Below are 15987 nucleotides of genomic sequence, written 5' to 3' on the forward strand. Positions count from 1 at the left end.
TTCACAGTGCTTTTCATACAATTAAACATATTAAATAAGCCTCATAAGAGACACATCCTTTGAGACTTTCCAGGGGCTCAACTAGAAAATCCCAAAGCCAATGTTAGGTTAAAAAGACTTAAATTAGAATTATATTTTAGAGAAGTTTGTCAAAGATGTTAAAAGGCTTAAAACATTTAATTAAAATAGAATCATGAGCCAGGCACTGTGTCTTGCACCTGTTATCCCAGCTACCTAGGAGGCTGAGGTAGGAGGATTCCTTGTGCTCAGGAGTTTAAGGCTGCACTGAGCTATGATCATGCCATTGCACTTGAGCCTGGGTGACAGAGTGAGCCTTATGTTTATGAAATGATAATAACTATAATAATAATAAATGGAATCAAATGTCATTTTGAAATAACAGTCCATTATTGAATCAGAAGGATAATAAAAATACTTTAAAAGTAAATATGAAATGTTACATAGCTGAGAGAAAAAAAATCCTTAGACCTGTGTTAGGGATGACTTTCAAAAAACCTAATATTAGTTTATTAATATTAACAGCACAAAGCACAAGAAGTTATCTTTAAAAAAAAAAAAGTGAGATAGGGGTCTTGCTATGATGCCTAGGCTGGCCTTGAACTCCTGGACTCAAGCAACTCTCCTGTCTTAGCCTCCTGAGTAGCTGGAACTACAGGTGCTCAATACTGTGTCTGGCAAGAGACTATCTTAAAACTTGAAATCTCTGTTTCTTAGGCAAATTACTTAAAAGGTAAAGAAAAGCCTCCTGCAGTATAACTGCTTGTCTTTATGGGAAGCCTATTTGGATAACCTGGAAGACAAACCTCATACAAAGATAATTAGACAAGGTAAGAGTATGTCCAAGGTTAGGAGTGTATACCATATTATAGGAGAAAAAGGTAAATAAGAAAACCAATACCTTGGGCAACGGGATGCATGGCTTTTAGAAAAAGTAAAAGCATATGAAATTGTCTGGTTACATAGAACAATTTAGACACATCAGGAAGAGATGAGTACAGAGTCGACTTACATTGGAGGACACGTTGTCCTCCTAGGCCTTTAAGACAAATATTCTGGGTCAGGCCACAAGAGCAGAGTCTGAAATTAAAAAAAAAAAAAGCTACAGGAACTGACAAATATTGAAGGGGACAGTCACCACTTTAGTAAAGCAAAAAGATATACCTTTTCAAGGAAGAAGAGCAGAAGGCAGTGACGCATGACCTGTAAGTCACATGTAGTGAGACGTGAAAAAGCCAAACCCCTGAGACATGAATATGAGAAGCTTTAAGAGGAAAACTCTACCTTGAGAAAGGAAATTATCATTTTGAATGAGGAAGACAGCACTTCTAAGTTGAAATTATGTAGAAAATTTAAAATATCAAAAAGTTGTATTTTAGAAGATGATTGAAAATTCAACAGAATTCAGAATTACACCCCAAACCTCCTGTAATTTTGTTGTTGTTGTTGTTGTTTACTAAAAGCAGATCAATATTTTAAGAAAATCTTTCTGTTTCAAACACAGAAGACCAGTCTCTAGCCCTGTGCCATGGTACTCCTGATGTCAGTGTTTAATTTTTAGAAAACTTAGAAACATTTTTTTAAATCCAGGCAACCTAATCACACACAAAACTCCCTTTACAAAACCATCCTTCATAAACCCTTCCCAACTTGCTTAGGTCTTCCATTATTTTCTTAAGGTCTCATTACTGCCCTACAGTTTTCTGTGTTTTTTTTTTTTTAAATATTGGAACAGCCAGTCATTTTATCTTAGGACAAGAATGTTCTAATTCTTGTTTCCATAATAATGGGAAAAACCCATTATTATGGAAACCACTTAATATTTTTTCTCTTGCAAAAATTAGCTTTTGTATATTTTGTATACAGAATGAAATATATTGATTAGAACTTTAATTTTAGAAACCTTAATTTTTAGTAAAAACCCAGGAATAAGTACTTTTCTGAACTGTTATGTATAACCATCCCCTGAATGTATGTTTTATAATACTTAAAAACATATTTTTACAGAACAATTTCCAATGTTGTATAGGACATTTTCGTAATAGACCCAAATATCTTTTGTGTTTTTATAATATTTAAGAAGTCAACCCCATCAAGCTACCAATGACTTTCTTCAAAGAATTGGAAAAAACGACTTCAAAGTTCATATGGAACCAAAAAAGAGCCCGCATCGCCAAGTCAATCCTAAGCCAAAAGAACAAAGCTGGAGGCATCACGCTACCTGACTTTAAACTATACTACAAGGCTACAGTAACCAAAACAGCATGGTACTGGTACCACAACAGAGACATAGATCAATGGAACAGAACAGAGCCCTCAGAATTGATGCCGCATATCTATAACTATCTGATCTTTGACAAACCTGACAAAAACAAGAAATGGGGAAAGGATTCCCTATTTAATAAATGGTGCTGGGAAAACTGGCTAGCCATATGTAGAAAGCTGAAACTGGATCCCTTCCTTACACCTTATACAAAAATTAATTCAAGATGGATTAAAGACTTAAATGTTAGACCTAAAACCATTAAAATCCTACAAGAAAACCTAGGCAATACCATTCAGGACATAGGCGTGGGCAAGGACTTCATGTCTAAAACACCAAAAGCAATGGCAACAAAAGCCAAAATTGACAAATGGGATCTCATTAAACTAAAGAGCTTCTGCACAGCAAAAGAAACTACCATCAGAGTGAACAGGGAACCTACAGAATGGGAGAAAATTTTTGCAACCTACTCATCTGACAAAGGGCTAATATCCAGAATCTACAATGAACTCAAACAAATTTACAAGAAAAAAACAAACAACCCCATCAAAAAGTGGGCAGAGGACATGAACAGACACTTCTCAAAAGAAGACATTTATGCAGCCAAAAAACACATGAAGAAATGCTCATCATCACTGGCCATCAGAGAAATGCAAATCAAAACCACAGTGAGATACCATCTCACACCAGTTAGGATGGCCATCATTAAAAAAGCAGGAAACAACAGGTGCTGGAGAGGATGTGGAGAAATAGGAACACTTTTACACTGTTGGTGGGACTGTAAACTAGTTCAACCATTGTGGAAGTCAGTGTGGTGATTCCTCAGGGATCTAGAACTAGAAATACCATTTGACCCAGCCATCCCATTACTGGGTATATACCCAAAGGACTATAAATCATGCTGCTATAAAGACACATGCACACGTATGTTTATTGCGGCACTATTCACAATAGCAAAGAGTTGGAACCAACCCAAATGTCCAACAATAGAGTGGATTAAGAAAATGTGGCACATATACACCATGGAATACTATGCAGCCATAAAAAATGATGAGTTCGTGTCCTTTGTAGGGACATGGATGAAACTGGAAACCATCATTCTCAGTAAACTATCGCAAGGACAAAAAGCCAAACACCGCATGTTCTCACTCATAGGTGGGAATTGAACAATGAGAACTCATGGACACAGGAAGGGGAACATCACACTCTGGGGACTGTTGTGGGGTGGGGGGAGGGGGAGGGACAGCATTAGGAGATATACCTAATGCTAAATGACGAGTTAATGGGTGCAGGAAATCAACATGGCACATGGATACATATGTAACAAACCTGCACACTGTGCACATGTACCCTAAAACCTAAAGTATAAAAAAAAAAAAGTCAAAAATAAATAAGCTTGAAGCTATGTTTAACGATTAATGTTTCAGCATTTTATCTTATTTAGAAATGGTTCAGGACTGTGATCCCAGCACTTTGGGAGGCTGAGATGGGAGGATTGCTCAGGCCTAGCAGTCTGAGACCAGCCTGGGCAATATCATAAGACTTCATCTCCACAAAAATTAATTTAAAAAATGAAAAGAAATTACTTAGATATTTTATAAATATCTATCACTCACTTTAACATAACTTCAAGATTTTAAATTACATGAAAAGTTTATGTATAAATGTTTATTCCATTTAGATATAACTCGTTTTTTATTTATAATAATTTTACCTAGATTACTCTTGAAAACTGAGATATTAGAGCAGGTCATTATTTTAAGTCTTTTTCCTGTCAAAGAAAATCACCAAAGGTTAAATTGTGTTTGATATACAGAAAACAATGGTCATTGCATGTACTTCATCTGTACATTTGTTCTTAGGTCAAACTCATACTTTTATGATCTTAAAACATCTAGCAGAGACAAATGTGACACTGTCTGGCTACCAAACCCAGGCCAAAAAAAATGTGTGGTAATACAGAGAAAGATGTGAATATCCAGCTATAAGAAGATCATAGAACACAAAATGTTGCGGGTTTTGTAGTTTGGTGAGTGGGAGGGAGTGGCACCCAGCGGCTTCTTTCACTCTTGCAGTTCTGTGAGCAGGAGGGAGGGTTACAGCTCTTATTCCCACCTCCCACAGTTTGGTGAGCTGGCCAGGAGTGTCACAGCTCTTTTGCTCCTGCCTACTGTAGCTTGGTGAGTTCCGGGTTCTTGTCCTGTGATCAAGAGGAATAAGATATGTGGACACCGGAGAATGAGTAAGGCGGAGAAGCATTTTATTGAGTGACAGAAGAAAAGCTCTCAGCTGCAGGAGGGGACACTGAAAGTGGGGTAGCCATCTGTGAGGCTGAGTCTGAGATTTTTATGGGCTTAGAATGGAGGAATACTTGCTGATTGGTCCATGGGTGGCTTTGGAAAAAACACCTTTTGATTGGTTAAAAGACATCATCCAGAAGTAGCCGATCAAGAAAGAGTGGGTGAGATGGGGATAGAAGTTCTCACTCCGGTCGTGGACTCTATCCAGAACTGGCAGCTGGGTTTTCAGGCTTTAAACTGTCCTTGGTTTGAAGGTCAGGCTTCACCAGGGACCCATCCCTGTCTGACTAGGAATTTGTCTGTCTCCTGTCACTATCACAAGCAGATTCAATTCAAATAAGATTATCTCAAGGCATCTATTCATCAAACTCAAAGAAAAAGAAGGTCAAAGATAAAGAAAGGACCTAGCTGGGCATGGTGGCTCACGCCTGTAATCCCAGCACTTTGGGAGGCTGAGGCGGGTGGATCACCTGAGGTCGGGAGTTCGAGACCAGCCTGACCAACAAGGAGAAAACCTGTCTCTACTAAAAATACAAAAAATTAGTCAGGTGTGGTGGTGCATGCCTGTAATCCCAGCTACTTGGGAGGCTGAGGCAGGAGAATTGCTTGAACCTGGGAGGCGGAGGTTGCGGTGAGCTGAGATCATGCCATTGCACTCCAGCCTGGGCAACAAGAGCAAAACTCCATCTAAAATAAAAAAGACCTAAAAACAGCAAGAAAAAAGAAGTCAATTAAATATGAAGGGGCTCCAATACATCTGGCAGCAGACTTCTTAGTGGAAACTCTACTTGCCAAGAGAGTGAGATGATATATTCAAAGTGCCGAAGGAAAAAAACTTTCAACCTCAAATGTTATATTCAGCAAAATTATCCTTCAAGGATGAAGGAGACACAGAGACTTTCCCAGGCAAAAACACCCACCAACTCTGGACATGATCCACAAGTGAGTTGCCTGCCCCAGGCCATGGGAAAAAGAAGGTCATTTGAGGAACATTCTAGAATCCCAAGCCTGAGTATCAAGTGATGAGGTCCCAAACCTGCCATTTGGAATGGTGTGGAAACTCAGGGCCAAGAAATTTAGCAACAACAAAAAATGCTGTGAACCATATGACCCAGTAGTGCCCCAGCCAGTACAGCCATGAAACTTCCCCCATGTAGATTTCTTTGTAATCAAGGGCAAGTGCAAGATTACCTGAAAATATGCTCTTCAAAAGATAAATTAATGATTAAATATTACAAAGAACTAACAACCACCAGAATCAACAATCAGCCAACTTAACCTATGGGAGACTTCACAACTGAGGACTGGAGATAATAGAGCAATCTGAATGTGATTTTTAAAACAAGCATGTTTTAAAAATCCAGAGGCATTTTATATTAAGAATGGAGAATTTAATGAACGTGTTTACCTCTGTTTCCTCTCAAAAATCCACTAAAAATGACACTAAAGGGATTTTTTTTAAAAGGCATAATCCTACAAGGTACAAGGATTAAGAGAAAGTGAAGAAAAGATAACTGATTTAAAAAAATAGAAATCAGAAGTAGATGGATAAGTGGTAACTGAGTTTATTGGACCAAAAGTAAAGAGACAGAGACAATAAAGGGAATCAAATAAATCTTTACAAAAACCATAATATCTTCAGAAACATAAGAAACACTACAAAAACCCTGGAAAACAACCTAGGAAATACCATTCTGGATATAGGAATGAGCAAAGATTTCACGATGAAAACACAAAAAGCAATGGCAACAAAAGCAAAAATTGACAAATGGGATCTAATTAAACTAAAGTGCTTCTGCACAGCAAATGAAACTATTAACAGAGTGAACAGACAACCTGCAGGATGGGAGAAGATTTTTGCAAACTATGCATCTGACGAAGGTCTAATACCCAGCATCTATAAAAAAACTTACACAAATTTACAAGAAAAAACAACCCCATTAAAAAGTGGGCAAAGGACATGAACACTTTTCAAAAGGAGACATACATGTGGCCAGCAATCATGTAAAAAAAGCTCAGTGTCCCTGATCATTAGAGAAATTCAAATAAAAAACACAGTGAAATACCACTTTAGACCAAAAAAAGACAAAAAATACGAGATGCTGGCAAGTTTGCAGAGAAAAAGGAACGCTTATACACTGTTGCTGGGAGTGTAAATTAGTTCAACCGGTGTGGAAGACAGTGTGGCAATCCCTCAAAGATCTGAATCAGAAATAAATACAAATGCTCATACTATAGAAAAACAGAACTTATAAGTTCAACCCATCAGAAGGAGCCAAAAGACTTAAAATTTATAACTGGGAACTTTCCAATAAGATAGACTTCTGGATTAAAATTAAATATGAAAATATAAATATAAGTTAAATATCTAGATCATTTCCATATGAGATAAACTACTAAAATTATTAATCACTAAATAAATGTAAGTTTAAGCTTATGTACTTTAGGCTTGTTATTAAAGAGGAACTAGAGATTATTGGGTGCACTGATAAGCATATCCTGTGCCATGGGGAAATATGATTTAAACCAATGAAACCACATACTTCCTAATTTTCACTAGATATTAAGGCTACTAAGGGTTAAGAATTTTAATTAATACATGTAATTAAAACTACTAAAAACAAAGGATGAATGAAAACAACTGTACACAAATATGTATATGAAAAATGTATTTTAAAAGTGAGATGTGTTTTTAATAAGGAAAAGTATAAAATGTACGTGTTTTCCTTAAGAGAAAAAGAGAGTAATTTTGTCTTAAAGCAAGATGACTTATTGATCCAGAGTAAAAAAGGAGAAAAAGACTAAGACAAAAAAGATGAATAGATAAATAGATAACAGAAAGTTGCAGAAGGTCTATGAAGGAAGAGCTTTATTTGTGGTCACAGCACTAAGATTAGATAGATTTTACTTGTAAGTTAAAAAGACTCAGTAATGTACTGGTGCAAAGTTAGAATTAGGTTTTCTCTCTGTTAAAAGGACACATTTTCTTGGAGTATTGGTCTCCCTGTGATTGTGAAAGGTTTTTTTCCTTATCTGTTAAATAATTGGCCTAGAAACACAGATTTTGTGTTTAATCAAGGTAATTTTTTATACTTCATGTTGTCTTTTTAAAAGCCTTTTATTATGAAAGAAAAGTGTAATCTTTTCAATACTAGAAGACCTAAACTTTTTTTTTTCTTTTTCTTTTTTTTTTTTTTTTTACCACAATGAAACTTTTTGTGTTTGCCTTTGAAACCATTGTCACTTTGGTATTGTTTTACAGTGCCCTGTGAACCTATTTAATCAAGTGTTTTAAACCTTTTGACATTTTGGACAGCTCCCCAAAATCACATTCTAAATTAAGTCTTTTGGACATCAAATTAACATTGAGAGTTTCCAGAAGGGTCCCTGAAATATGTCAAAGGAATTAATTTTATCTCCTTGTAACAAGAGGGAAGTTAAACTAATTAGACTTATTTGATGTGTTAAATTGCATGAGAGGCACTGCCAGATAATAAGTGATGCTGCACTTTCTCTAAGTTATATTTGTCTTTGATAAGAGTGTCCTAGAAATTGTATAAAATTCCTAGAAGTCTCATATTTCCTGGTATAATGTTATCAGTTATAAAACTAATGATTGTCTTATAATGCTCTATTTTTAAGACTAACCAAATTTTCTTCCTGAAAGATTTTGAAAGCAGCTATGACACAACATTGCAAGATATTCATAGAAAATGATTGCTTCAGCAACATGGATGGAACTGGAGAACATTACATTAAGTGAAATAAGACAGGAACCGAAAGTTAAGCACTGCATTGTCTCACGCATATGTGGAAGCTAAAAAAAGTTGAACTCATAGAAGTGAAAAGTAGAAGAGAGGTTACTAGAGGCTGGGAAAGTCAGGTGGCAGGGGGAGTAGTGAGAGACTACACTCTCCCTATACAATTATAGGGTACACAATTAGGAGGAATAAATTCTAGTGTTCTATAGCACTGTCCAATGACTATAGTTAACAATAGCATATATTTACAAATAGCTAGAAGAGAGGATATTGAATGTTCCCAACACAAGAAATGACAAATATTTGAGATGATGGACGTGCTAATTACCCTGATCTGATCACTATACATGGTATACATCAAAACATCACTATGGGCCGGGCGCAGTGGCTCACGCCTGTAATCCCAGCACTTTGGGAGGCCAAGGCAGGCGGATCATAAGGTCAGGAGTTCGAGACCAGCTTGACCAACATGGTGAAACCCCGTCTCTACTAAAAATACAAAAAAAAATAGCCAGGCGCAGTGGCAGGTGCCTGTAGTCCCAGCTACATGGGAGGCTGAGGCAGGAGAATGGTGCGAACCCGGGAGACGGAGCTTGTAGTGAGCCGAGATCACGCCACTGCATTCTAGCCTGGGCGACAGAGCGAGATTCTGCCTCAAAAAAAAAAAAAATCAGTATGTACCCCATAAATATGTATCATTATTATGTACATATTTGCCGATTTTTAAAAAAGAAGTAGAAAAAAGACTGGTAAGTACAGGTGTTTGATAACTAAGATTATGCTATTGGACTGGGTAAGAAGTTCCAAAACTCAAAGAGAAAACTGATAGTTTCATGAAACTGTTAGCAAAATATCAAACAAAACAAAAAAGTTAATTAGATGAGGCTAAATTAACTGATGAGAATGATTATTCATTTTATTACTTTTTGTTAAAACATTGTTGGTTTTTTTAATGTATTGTTTTCTAGATTTAGGGAAATTTTTTTTCTTTTTTCTTGAGCTGTCAATAACTTACATTAATTTGATAAAATATACTTTGTAAATAGAAAGGGAACATTTATCTTTTTCTTCCTACCTGATGGTTCCAGGATTTGGAAACTCTTCTTAAATATTCTTATATGAAATATGAGTATTTGCACTGGTTCAATAAAAATATACTCACTTTGTAATAGGACATAAGTGGGCAAGTTCTTTGCTTGACTTCTTGTCTAGAGAAGTTTTAAAAAGTCTAATCTGAGATTTCTCATGCAGCCAAAAATCATATGAAAAAATCTCAACATCAATGATCATTAGAGAAATGCAAACCAAAACCACAAAAAATAAGATACCACTTGGCACCAGTCAGAATGGCTACTATTAAAAAGTCAAAAAACAACAGATGCTGGCCAGGTTGGGGAGAAAAAGGAACACTTATACACTGTTAGTGGGAGTGTAAATTAGTTCAACCAATGTGGAAGACAGTGTGGTGATTCCTCAAAGACCAAAAAACAGAAACACAAATCTACCCAGCAATTGCTTTACTGGGTATACGCCCAAAGGAATAGAAATCCTTCCATTATAAAGACACACTACACTTATGTTCATTGCAGCACTATTCACAATAGCAAAGACATAGAATCAACCTAAATTCCCATCAATGGTAGACTGGATAAAGAAAATGTGGCACATACACACCATGGAATACTATGCAGCCATAAAAAAGAATGAGATCATGTCCTCTGCAGGAAAATGGATAGACTGGAGGCTATTATCCTTAGCAAACTAATGCAGCAACAGAAACCTAAATATTGATGTTCTCATTTATAAGTGGGAGCTAAAAGATGAGAACACATGGACACACAGAGGGGAACAACACACACTGGGGTTTATCAGAGGGTGGAGCATGGGAGGAGAAAGAAAAAGGATCAGGAAAAATAACTAATGGGTACTAGGCTTAATATCTGGGTGGCAAAATAATCTGTACAACAAACCCCCATGACACATGTTTACCTATATAACAAACCTGCTCATGTACCCTGAACTTAAAATAAAAGTTAATATAAAAAAAAATCTGATCTGAGATTTCTCATTACAGCTAGTTTTAAATAACTAAGATTGACTGATATAAAGACAATAAAGCACCATGGATATTATCATATTTTATAGCATATATAGAATTATTATTCTTGCATTTACATACATATTCAGGTTAAGTTTCATGAAACTGATGGCAGCAGTGGCTTATCTGGCCACTGCCAAGACACCGGCTGCAGCGAGGAGGTGCAGCCTGGGCCTTCTGCTCCATGGAACAGGCAGGAGCCCCACCCCTGGGTGCCACTGCAGCTGCCCAAGCCTAGCTGTAGATCCTGGCATCTCTGTGCTCTTGGAGGCCCCGGAAGGCCTCCCTGACCCTTGCAGGCTCAGAAGTGCCTGCTTCTGCTGCCTGGCCTCTCCGCACTCCTGGTGCCAACTCTGATCATGGAGTAAGGTTGCATCTGAGCCTGGGCACTGTCATAGTCCTGCTGGGTGGGTGCACACTCAGAGCAGTACTGGGACACCAGTGCCCTGACTCCTCAGCCCCCTTCTGGACTTTGGGCACTGACAAGCAAGGGAGGGAAGCAAGATGGGGCTGAGGGCAGCTCAGCACTGGCCTGAAGGTGCCCCTTCGTGTGAGCAGCCTGGATGCCATGGTTGGTGGCAGGAGGCAGACAGGCTCCTGGGAGGAAGGTGGTGGGTCCCTGGTGAAGCCCCACCTTCAAAGTCTGGGGGCTGGGCTGCCAGTCCTGTGGACTGGAGGTGGAGCTTGTGGTGCTTTTTCTTGTGCCCACCCACGGCTGCTGATGGACCAATCAGCATGCACTTCCGCCATCTGAAGACAATGCATACCCCAGACTCAGCCAGAGAAGAGCAGATGTGGGGATGACCAGTTGCAGAGAGGAGCTACCCTCTCCAGGCCTCATCTGTGCTGAGAACTGCAGAAGTTGGGTCAACCAGCTGCAGAGAGGACCTACTCTCTCTGCTGAGAGCTGAAAAGATGTTGGGATGACCAGCTACAGAGAGGAGCTACCCTCTTTGCTGAGAGCGGAACAGATGTTGGGATGAACAGCTGCAGAGAGGAGCTACCTTCTCCAGGGCCTCCTTTCTGCTGAGAGCTGCACACAACTGGATGACCAGCTGCAGAGAAGAGCTATCCTCTTCAGGGCCTCCTGTCTGCTGAGAGTGGCAGATGACCAAATGACCAGCTGCAGAGAAGACCTACCCTCTCTCCTGAGAGCTGAACACTCGCTGGGATGAACTGCCTACAGAGAGGAGCCACCCATTCCAGGGCCTCCTCTCTGCTGAGAGCTGAAGACTTGATAAGACAACCTGCCTACAGAGAGGGGCTACTCTACTGCAGGTCTCCTCTGAGCTGTTCTAACATGCAATAAACTTTCTCTTCGTCTTGCTCACCCTCCACTTGTCTGCCTACCTCATTCTCCCTGGATGCAAGACCAAAACCCGGGCAAAGGCGCCACTGGCCACAGAGGTTTCCAGCCAGAAAAGCAACACTCCAATCACAAAACTGGATTTATTTTGTAGAAACAAAATAATTGTGATTATTTTTGGTAAAAATAGGAGTGACTATAATAAAGATTGTATTTCATTAGAAAACTGTAACACACCCATTATCAAATTCTGGTCCTGTTCATTTTTTTTGAAGTTTTATCTCCTTATAAACTGGATTGAGTCTTGATTTTTCCTGGTTTCACTAAAAGTTAAAACTGCCCCTTTCCCAAGCCCTTCAAGCTGAAGCTGGATGATTTTAGCTTCAGAAAAAACGCTACAACAGATCATGTATGAACAACTTTCATGCTTGCTGCTATGGGGATCACTTGGAGAGTTTACCAGAACACCCAACAACATAACCAGAGACATTCCAACTGCAAATGAGATAAATCCATCAGACTGCAGCTGCCATCCTCATTACATCTTCTGAAGATGCTTGAAACTCAAATCTAGAAATCTCAACTAACTAGCCTCTGGACTAAAAAACCAAGATCATAGTTTGCGTGAAATATTAACCTCTGTTTTTCTTTTGTTTTCATAGATACATACCCTGAGTTCTCTTCAAGCTATGTAACTTAACAAGAAAAACTTACGCTTATATTGATAAGAAATGGTGTTTCTATGTTAACAAATCAGAAATAGTTGCCCCAAAATTAAAGACCTTGAGAAACTAATATAAGTTTTTTTTTTAAATCAGGTACTACCTCCTTTATTAATTTATTTAGTTGATTAAATTCTGGAAACTCTGCTCCAGGGAATTTTTCAGTCCTTGGATCTTATTCTCCTGATTGTCATTGCCTTTATATCCCGAGTGTGTTGTAGTCTCTCGTGTGGTGGTTCCCACCAGCCACTCACTCATCAAATGATTGCCATCAAGGATTAGACAACTTGGAAAAGTCAACAGCCCAACTACTCAAGCCTACAAAGACTATGCAATTTTGGATAGTGCTGACTATGTGATTTTACATCCCAGGGTAGCTGTTGATAATGATGGCATCTACAGGACTCTTTATTCCAGTGACTACATCAGTAGCAGTAACTGAGAATAACGCTATACTGCTTGCTCATACTCTTAGCTTGCTGAAAGGCTGACCAAAAAGGGAAAATTGTTAAAGTAAATTAAAATTGAGTTCAGGCCTCAGGAATCCCTGAGAAGACAAAATCAGGTAGGCCTTATAAATTACCTCAAGCTTGCTTGATTTGAAAACATAAGTGAAACTTAACCTATTTCTTGTAAATGCCTAGTTAAAGAAAAACAAAACTTATCTCAATCATTCAGAAGTAGCCAACAAACTTATATAATAGGGACTTCCCCACAGGATAGACCAAATAAAGCAGCTGTATAATTGCAACCAATCATTTTTTTTTTTTTTTTTTGCTATACCTCTGTGTCCAACCTATAAAAGCCTCTCTCTTGCATTCCCTCAGTGGAGTGAACTGCTGCTGGTTTGCAACCGCCCAGTTCATGAGCTGTTGTTTGCTCAAATAAACTCTTTAAAATTTTATTATATCTCAGACCTAAATATATGGAGAAAAGATACTATGCTCATAGACTGGGAGATGCAATACGGTTAAGATGTCAATTTTCTCCAACTTGATCTATAGATTCTATATAATCCAAATCCAAATCCTAGTTAGATATTATATAGAAATTGATACACAGTGTCTAAAATTTATTTAGAAATATAGCCAAAGCAATTTGGGGAAGAAGAGTAGGCATGGAAAGTCACTGTCCAGGTTGGAAGAAGACAATGAGGAGCTCCAACAGAGAGGTCTTTGAGAAAGAAGAATTAATAGATTATCCAATGAATGTGAATGTATTGAGGGAGACATTGGGACTGATGTCATGATAAGTACATGGAACATCCTATCATCAATTCCAGGGAAAACAAAACTTGTACAAAGAAAGGAAGTGTAAACGTCGGACCCAACTACAAAAATTTTTACATAGTCATTATAACAAAAACATTCAATACTGATTTAAACAAAAGTGTGGATCTGTATCATGGGAGAATGGGGAAGGCAGTATTTGCATTTACTTGACAGGAGTAAAAGCCAGAGAGAGGTTGAGTGAACATTACATTCTTGTAGAAAGTCAATGATAACACCTAAACTTAGAGGGGAAGAAAATCAAGAACTAGCAGAATAAGTATGGACAGTTGTTGCCCTTGCCTGCAGGGATTGAGGCTTCATAAAACCATTTCACTTTTTCAACAATATACATAATAGTAAGATTAATAAAAAGAAAAACTAACTTCCGAAAGTCGAGTTAAAGTATTCTGGTTTTTATTTTTTATTTTTTTGAGATGGAGTCTCGCCCTTGTTGCCCAGGCTGGAGTGCAATGGTGCAATCTTGGCTCTGCTTCCCGGGTTCAAGTGATTCTCCTGCCCCAGCCTCCAGAGTAGCTGGGATTACAGGCATGCACCACCATGCCCAGCTAATTTTTGTATTTTTACTAGAGATGGGGTTTCTCCGTGTTGGTCAGGCTGATCTCAAACTCCTGACCTCAGGTGATCTGCCTGCCTCGGCCTCTCAAAGTGCTGGGATTACAGGCGTGAGCCACCATGCCCAGCCCAAAGTATTCTGTTTTTTGATGTATTTGATTCCCTTCTACCCTGAAGACTGGAAGGAAAATCTTGAATTCAAAACAGACTACCAGGCTGGAAAACAACATTGGTGCTGAGAACTCTGCTGTTAGCTCTTTGTGGCTTTCTGGATGGAGCCCAGAGTGGCCCCTCCAACCTGTGCATAAAAACAGCAAAAGGCTGGACTCCACCACTGTCTCCTAGTGAGTGGTCATTTCTGGGAAGACACATCTCTGAGAAGATTCTTAGACCAAAGACAAGACTGCCATTTTACTTCATTTGCATCTATGAGATTTTTCAGCCCTTGACTCTTACCAAAATGCCACTTGCTGAGAAAGGGGCAAATTTGGCATAAAACCTGGATTATCAATTCATATTTCGGGGGGTAATGGGTGATGAGTGGTGACTATTGGTCACAAGCAGAACTAGTTTAGGGGAAAACAGTAGATTTTTGGAATAATTACTTGAAAGATGGTACATTGTAACCAAGCCTACAAAACAAATGTTCAGATTTGAACATCAGCAAGCACTGTGCAGAGCATGCATTTGCACCTCAATCCCTGTTCTCCACCTTAGCCCTGATGTGCACCCCCTCCCTAACCCCAACCACCGACTCCTCCAATTTCTGGCCCCCACTCCTTTCCTAAGTTTCACCCCATCCCTGGTCCCAGCCCCATCCTGGACAGTGGGTGGCCCATGAGGCAAACTATCTCCTGGGCCTTGACCAGACATCGAATCCTCATTCTATTTAGTGATTAAAACACCAGTTTTTGATATTTTAACACATTATGTTAATAAAGTACCCAAATCCTGGCATTAAAAAAATCGGAAATCCAAATCACTGATGTCTTGAGCTATAGGCAGAGAAGTGTATGCCACATTAAAATACCTAATCACTTCTGAGTTATTTTGTTGCTGTTTGAGCCTCACTTTTTAAGTTACTTGTGAGGCTGAGCATTTTTCACATGGATATGAGTCATTTGCATTTCCCCTGGACCCAATGTGGATGCCTATTTACTTACTGAAGCCTCTGATGGAGTCATCTTTGCCGGGGCATAAGGTGAAGAAGGAGGAAGCTGGACTTTGAGGAAACAGTAGGAGAGGTGGAGGGGGATTAGCGGAGGGAGGAGAGGAAAAGGAGGCCCCAGTTCTCAGCCTTCTGCCCTAGATTATCTCTGCATCCTCTGCATCCTTCTTGTCTTCTCTGCTGAGTCTGTCTGTCTCTTAGAGCTCGAGGGCCTAACTCCCTCCTCACTCACTTGCCGGGGGAGCCTCAAGCAGGACAGACTGAGGAGCCTCTGTCCTCACCCCTGGAAGAGCATCTTAGATGATGCTCTGGAGAGGGTGGTGACCCTACCAGGGATGTCTTATGCTTCACCCTTGTAGCTACTAACCCTTCCCTGACATTCATTCCAGGCCTGACATCTCCTGCCTAAGCCTCACCACTCCCCCACACTTATCCCATTCCAAAGCCTCACTCCATATCTGGTCCCAGCTCTATGTTGAATCTCCCTGTTCCTGACTCCTCACTAAG

The sequence above is a fragment of the Hylobates moloch genome, unplaced genomic scaffold (assembly GCF_009828535.3).
Source record: "Hylobates moloch isolate HMO894 unplaced genomic scaffold, HMol_V3 SCAFFOLD_1, whole genome shotgun sequence".
NCBI lineage: Eukaryota > Metazoa > Chordata > Mammalia > Primates > Hylobatidae > Hylobates > Hylobates moloch.